The following is an 8,131-nucleotide window of genomic DNA, read 5'->3' on the forward strand; positions in this document are numbered from 1 at the left end:
AAGCATAATAACTTTTTGGACTGGACGAAATATTTATATCTAAAAGTGCAGCATTTTTTATATATTCGGCAAACTATAACACAGTATGCATACTATTTTCTGATTATTAAAATCCTTCAGAAGTTTAACATTAATTTTAAATGCGCAATGCCTTTAATTTCACTGACATGTCTCAAAACTTTCGTCGAATATATATTGAAAAGTATTTTTCATAAATCGAACTTCACAATATTGAAAAACCCTTACAAACAAAACGTGTTTAATACTTTAAAAAAAAAAAACAACTATGAATTTTTGCATAAAATGTTTTATATCAAACAATATGTGATTATGTGTAATTTATTCAAAGCATTTGAAATGAACGAAAAAAAGTTGTGCAAGTCGTTTGCGTGTTATGAACCTTAATTGTGATTAATAAAGCAACACCTCGAAGAATTGCTTCGGAGAAATGGCGTATTTCTAGAAAATTAGATGCGATTGTTCCTAGCGGTACAATACAGGCAATATTGGAACGGCAATTTATAGCATGTGAATAGAAAATAAAGAAAGTAAATCGTTGATGACTTTCGAATTCATGTTTTTAATCGTATAGTATTTTTTTCGTAATTATTAGTTGGCTTCATGTGAACGCGCTCGGTACGTGCGAGTAAGGCCAAGTTCAGAATATTGGCAACAAATAAACATGGCGTTGTACAGTGTACACTTTACTTACACGCCATGTTACTGTATAAAAATATTCCCTGGCAAATGGGCCATCTGATGGTAAGTGGCCACCTTCGACCATTGATTTTGGAGCTGTAAGAAATTTCAACTATTCCTTACCACAACCGTCAACGACCTTGGAAAATAAGATGTATTGCCACTTGTGCCTGTAGTTGCACAGACTCAACCACCCTTAAACATAGCAATGGTAAGTGGAGCTGTTTGTCTGTATGAGTTTTGTTTTAAGGTTGATGTGTAGTTGGTACCTACCCGAACTTGCGCAAAGCTCTGTCACCATATGAAGTAATATGTACTAGGGGATTTCGTTTGTTGATTCGTACTGCTGCTTCAAGTAGATTAGACTAGTAAAACTCCAATCTAGACTATTAAGATTTTTATATCATGTATATAGTAGTACTATTACTATACAATAGTAATATATATAGTACTATAGAATATTGTAAACTCAATCTATTTATAGGTATCATTCAGCCAAATAATTAAACCGATTAGGCGATTAGATTTCCACGTATAGAAATTATCACTAAAAATAATTTCATGTCAATATAAAATGAGAGGAAAAAATATCTAGATTTAAAAGTCCAAAATATATTTGATCTACTTAAAGCTAGATTCAGAAATAAACTCAAAATTTGTACTAAATATTGGCTAATAGCTGTCATTTTTAACAGTTATCCGATGCGGCTCACAAAAGTATGATGGCAATAGAAAAAAACAAAGTAACGTATTTATTTATATAATAACACAAGCATTACCTAGTGTAATATTGTATTACAAATATTTATCACTGGTTCAGAAAAGTTAACGCAGAGCCCTGAACGGAACTTGGCTTAATTTTCACGACTTTAAAATGAAATTTTAAAGTCGTGAATATATACTTAAGTAGTGCATCTAAAATTATTTTCAAAACTATATCTATGTGAAAGTTTTACTCTAAACTTTTTTTTACATTAAATATATTACTCTAAGTTTTCAGGAATATATTTTAATATTCCATCTTATTTTTATAACCTTCTACATAATACTAAATGTAATTACAATTTGGTTTATCAGGTTATAAGATTTATATAAACTTGTATTTGAACTCGGTAAATAGTTTTTAAACTTAATATTATTAGTAGGTAACATACTAACATAGGATGCGATTGTTGATATTTTCTTTGATTTAATTAATCACTAATATCCTGTGGACAAAGTTCGCCCTATTTTGCCCGAAATTTTATGTACATTACTCGTGTCAAAGTACGCTGGTATCGAATGATATAAATACGTTTTATTTCTCTCGTTCTAGAACAAATATTAATTAGAATAAAAAAAAAATATTTTGGCAAAAATATATTTATAGTTTGGAGGTGCTGGGATTTGAACCCAGGACTTTCAGCATGCGAAGCAGACACTCTACCACTGAGTTACACCCCCTGTGACAAACACCTTCTAAAAAAGAGTCATGAATCTTGAAAACTATTGGAAATGTAATGTTTTATACGTTATAATTGTAATTTTATTAATGTCATGTACAATATTTGCGTGATATTTTAGTTAGTATGTATATAATATTTTAAGTAAATTTTTTTTTCATTGATATATGAACAGAAGATTGAGCCGTATACTAATATCGCAATATACTAATTATATACTTTACGACCAACCCGAGTTCGTACACAGCTCGACATTTGACGATTCTAGGCCACGACACTTAAGTCCGATCTTCGGCAACCATTCTCCGACTACCATACATTTTATGTATAAGGGAATTTTAGTAATTTTGGACTGATTTTAAAGTTACTATGACCTACATTGCAGTGCACCTCTCAAAAAAAACTCCTAGCATTATAAATAAATAAAAATGAAATAACACAACTAATGCCATCTGTGCATTAATCACTAACATATTGACTTTTGACTTCCCGTTGCACATTTACATATACGAGCAGTGCCGCCAAAAGCGCACGGCAAGCTAAGTACACATCAAAGGATTATGACGAAACAGAGAAAATCGCAACAGTAATACGCATTGTATGTGCTCCGCTTTACGAACCCACTCAAACGTAGTTCGTAGTCACTCGTTGTTAGGTCGAGCAAAACATTATAACGAGCAATACAAGTCGATACCAGGATTAACAATCCGCGTGCACGCTCCCTCGGAGACCAACAGGTCCTCGTTTGGTACTAGGGCTTGTCATTCCAGCTGTTGACCAAATGAGTGTCATTAATATTTAGTATCGACTTTATGACACTGTAATAAGCATCAAAATTGAATGTTTACGATTGTGTAGTTACTTTTTTACGTTCATATCACACTGCTGGGAAAGTATGTTAATGGATACTTCTATTGTTGCTTAAAATATAGAAAACAGTGTAGAGGCGTTTTTTACAGTACATCTGGCCTATAGAATCATTTCTGACACAAACTATTACAAATAACTTAATTTAATTCAGGACTACTGTATATTAAGTAGGATATAAATGACAACAAATTAGTGCTGTATGTTCTTATTATATATTACAGGCGGGCTATAACAATTTTATAAATATAAATTAATTACTATGATTATTGAATTTAAATCGATCTGTATCAACAATGTTTAAGTGACATACGATATTTTAAAATCCACCTTCATAGACAAAGCCCAAAGTGAGTTAATAAAAGTGAGTAAAAGAAAGTGAGAGGCGTCGTGGGACACCCGATTTGAACGAAGGAGCTTTCGTTATGTATTAAACGACAGACACAATGAAATAAACCTAACAACGTTTGAGAATAATTCAAAGATTCATCTTAACCGATGATTTCGGGTTCAAACCCAGGCAAGCACCGCTGAATTTTCATGTGCTTAATTTGTGTTTATAATTCGTCTCGTGCTCGGCGGTGAAGGAAAACACATCATGAGGAAACCTGCATGTATCTAATTTCAACGAAATTCTGCCACACGTGTATTCCACCAACCCGCATTGGAGCAGCGTGGTGGAATATGCTCCAAACCTTCTTCTGAAAAGAGAGAGGAGGTCTTAGCCCAGCAGTGGGAAATCTACAGGCTGCTAATGTATGTAATGTAAAAATTATATTATTACATAAATCCATATATAAAAGCCGCTTGGGGTTATAACGCTTATTCCTTACGTGAAGTTCTCTGTCAGTTCACTACGGAAAGATACGGAAGGATACGGAAAGATCAGTAAAATAATTTCGTTCCAAAAAAATATCGAAACTATAGCGCACCTGTTAAAAAAACCAGAACCTTAACCAAAGATATGCGGGTTCGAATATGCACCGAAGCTATTCCTCAAAACGATAGGCCTTAAATCAGCAGTGGGAAATTTACACGCTCTTATTATACTCGTAGTTGTTTACTCAAATGTATAACATACACATATGTACTGAAATGAGTTTCATACGAGTTATCATTGAGTTTCATGACAGTTCTCTTTATCCATCCACAGTTTGCACCAGTTATATCTTAACAAGATAGATTTGTGAGTTGACATTTGAAAAGTGCTTGCTGAACAGCCAATTCGAATGAAGTATATTTCAAATTTGTATTTCATATGTCTTGAAAGTTTGTGCTGTATCTAACGAGTCGTCTTGTCTTCGCATATAATAAGAAAATAAATATAATATTAAAAATAGTTTTATATTTATAATAGGGTTCGCTAAGTGGTCGAAATTCGACGATAGTTAATATTTGAGGAAAGCTTATATTAAAATGGATATAGTAACTGGTTCTTCTCGGATGAATCTACTTTCCGAACCAATTGTAACATGACGATTCAAAAGCCAACTTGAATAAAGAATATTGATTTGATTAATTAATTATTTGAGGAAACATATAGTTACATATTTATTTGCAGGTCGAACTCTAAACGCTAAAATGAACGATAGTAAAAAACGTTCTATTTTCAAAAAAAATGGTTTAATGGACAACTTTAATTAATTCGTCAAAAAGATAATAAACAAAAAAAAAAACAAAGATACTGAACTGTTTTGACTTTGCATGTTTGCGCATAGATATAATATCACGATTGATTTATTATTATTATCCTCATTATAGTTTAAACTTCCATAATAAAAATATATATACGCATTGAGTTGAGATCTTTCTCCTTTTTTTTTCATATGTTAAAAATTAGACCGCTAGATCCTGGGTTCAAATCGCAGGTCGGTTTACTAAAGAATTGTTGAGTTTTTTCATACGTAATTTCGGAAATGAATAGTAATACCTTTCAACACCTTACCTCAGAAATGATGCAAAGACGTTGGTTCGGTACCTGATTTCTGTTCCACCAAAATCTGAGTAAGATAATAGAGAGTGCAACTGTGCTAACACACACACTTTAATACTATTATAGAATTCTACCCAGTTGCCATTGGCAAAATTTAATTAAATAATTAATTTAAGAATATAAAAACTCATTGTATTAGATACGATTGGTTTTCTTGGTACTAGAGCTTTGTGCAATTTTTTTGGGTAGGTACTATCCACTCATTATAATTATATACAAACAGCGATACTTTTTGTCGCGTCCGTGTGGGTGAGGCAGTATAATTACACATATGTGTCTATATGTGGAGGTAACATTTTAGTTTTCTTGCGTTTCGTGGCGCTGTTGTCAGAAATTGTTAATATTTAGTCAGTACCAATAGGCCACTTACTATCGGTTTTCATTTGTCAGTCTGCCTACTTAACTGACATAAAAAAAGGAAACAATGTAATCTCGAATAGGTTGATAAAATTACAGATGGATAGAGTTCAAAACGTAAGACTTCTTTGTGTGTCCTCGCCTTTATATATATATAATTTATTTATGATTACATCACAATGGAATACGATTACTGCTATCGAGTATACAGCGTGTTCGTTTAAATCAACGCGAATTATACAAACGTAGAATCCTTTCTTTTTGTATAAATAAATAGGAATTTTACAATTCATATGTTTGATCTCGTCCCACGTTTGAACGGTTTATTAAATTTAAATAACAATTTAGTAGGAGCGTTAGTAAACTCGTTATGTCGTCAAATATAGTCCGTTTGTAATCCGATTAATACTTTCGGTCTAACTGAATTGTGGTATAGTTAAATAACACCACAATCAGCTTTCGAATAGAATTTGTATAGAAGTTTTGATTACATTTTTATTATTTACATAAATCACATTCTTTATTTTTTTATGATATAGACTGGTAAATGGCTCACCTGATGGTAAGTGGTCACCACCACCCTTAGACATCAGCGCAGTAAGATATATTAACCATTTTTTACATCGCCAGTACGCCATCAACCTTGGGAGCTAAGATGTTATGTCCATTGTGCATGTAATTCAACTGGCTTACTCAGCCTTCAAACCGGAACACAACAATGCTAAGTATTGCTTGGCCGTAGAATATACGATGAGGGGATGGTACCTCCCCTCACGGGGTTAAACAAAACCCTACGCATTAGAATCTTAATAATATAATTTTCTTAATAGATTGTCAGACAGGCATTTAACTTTTATTTTAACTAAATAAATATGTCTACTAGTATCTTTTATTCACATCATAAAAATATACATATTTGTCTTGTCATATATATTTCTTAATTATATATAGGTTTAAAGAAATCACCCGAAAAACTTAAGTGTAATTTTTATACTTAAAATGTTGCCTGTTAATTTATTTGTTGTTTGTGATTATTTTATTGCAATAAATAACAACGTAACAAAACTATTTCAGTAAAGTAACATAATTTAAAAATGCAGAGGTCATTGACCTCTGTAACACAAATTGTTATTATAATTTGTCATTCATATTCATATTATAATCATTTTATTTAGAAATTTTGATAAACAATAATGTAATTACGTTGCATTGCAAAATGCATCACAATATTGAGCACTGTAAGTTAAAATGGCCAAAGTAAGTGAACAGAAAAATTATAGATATTACTTTACTTTCGATAGTAAAAGTATTATATTCAAAAATGAAGCCTAACTTTCATGATCAAGAAAATTGTCATTGTATTCAGAGCCAGGAAATCCCCGGGCCATAAAACAAATCTGACGTCACAATGACTCAAACTGATGTAATAAAATATTAACTAAAATCATAAAAGCAAAATTCGACCGCGGCTCAATGGGGACACTTTCACGAATTCAAATTAAAACGAACATTTGAAGTTTGACGTATCATTCATATACATTTATAACTAGACTAGTCCAATCTCGTGACTTACGTAGTACTATTCCTTGAATTTTATACATATACTAGCATTTTTTTTATGTTAATGTTGGCAAACGAGCAGGAGGCTCATCTGAAAGCTACCACCGCCCATGGACATCTGCAACACCGGGGGGCTTGCAGGTGCGTTGCCGGCCTTTCAGGAAGGAGACCGCTCTTTTCTTGAAGGTTCCCAAGTCGCATCGGTTCGGAAAAACCGCCGGCGGCAGCTGGTTCCACAGAGTGGTTGTGAGAGGCAGAAAATGTCTTAAAAATTGCGCTGTTGTGGATTTTCGGACATCTAGGTGGTGCGGGTGATATTTGGAATTTTCACGAGCATCCCCTGCTTTGACTCCAAAAGGGGGATTGATTTTTAAAGATAAATTATCAGTACACCTCCACACGCTTTTTAGAGCATACATTTTAAATTTCAATCTCTTACTTCAAAATCATAGGCCTTTCATACAAACTTCCAATCCCCGTTTTACTCCCTTAAGGGTGAGGTAAGGATTATCGTACCATATAAGGAACCTACCTGGCAAATTTCAAGTTTGTAGTTGTTATAGTTTCTGAGATTTCGTGATTAATCAGTGAATGTATATATGTATATAGATAGATTTTATGATTTGACCATTTTTTGCGTATACTACTATGTATATTGGATTAAATCTGGTGTGTTGCTTGAGTATTTTTATATATAGGCTCACGATACAACACGTGTACTGGCTGAGAGCGTACAAGAGAGTGTGTCCCTAGTTTTTTGTGTTTTTTTGTATTTGTGCTGTTGGTCCTACTGGCCTTTACACTTCACTGGGCGTTGGAGACTCAGCCTTGAAGTTTGATCCCTTTCGGGTTCGAGAGTGACGTTCGTCCTGAGGGTGTCTTCTATGTCGCACCTGGGCTCAGAACGTAGCCGGTGGGGTGGGGAGCACTTATGTTAGGAGCACTGATTGAATCTATTGACGTCACGGCCGCTTCCGTGACGTCACTAATCTTGGTCCTCGTTTCCGCCAGCGGAAACGCTGTACACACTCACTGTGAGGTGTGTAGTGCGGTTTTCCCTACGAATGGCGCGTTGGGGATAGTGATGCTATAGTCTTCGTCATTCAGGACGTGCATAAGACGCCTGAGTCTGTTTGGCAAAAGTCCATAGTTGGCAAGTTCCTTCTTTTATATTGTCTGTGAATCAACTTTCGGCCGTTGCACGTGTTGTTTA

General features: G+C 33.7%; 1 non-coding gene across 1 annotated transcript; it reads right to left on the bottom strand.

Annotated features, from left to right (window-relative positions):
- Positions 1–2,070: 2,070 nt before the first annotated feature.
- Positions 2,071–2,142, bottom strand: Trnaa-cgc. Its single transcript has one exon. It is a non-coding gene; the product is annotated as a tRNA-Ala (tRNA).
- Between the last annotated feature and the right edge of the window lie 5,989 nt (positions 2,143–8,131).

Source organism: Vanessa atalanta, chromosome 19, assembly GCF_905147765.1.
Source record: "Vanessa atalanta chromosome 19, ilVanAtal1.2, whole genome shotgun sequence".
Lineage (NCBI taxonomy): Eukaryota > Metazoa > Arthropoda > Insecta > Lepidoptera > Nymphalidae > Vanessa > Vanessa atalanta.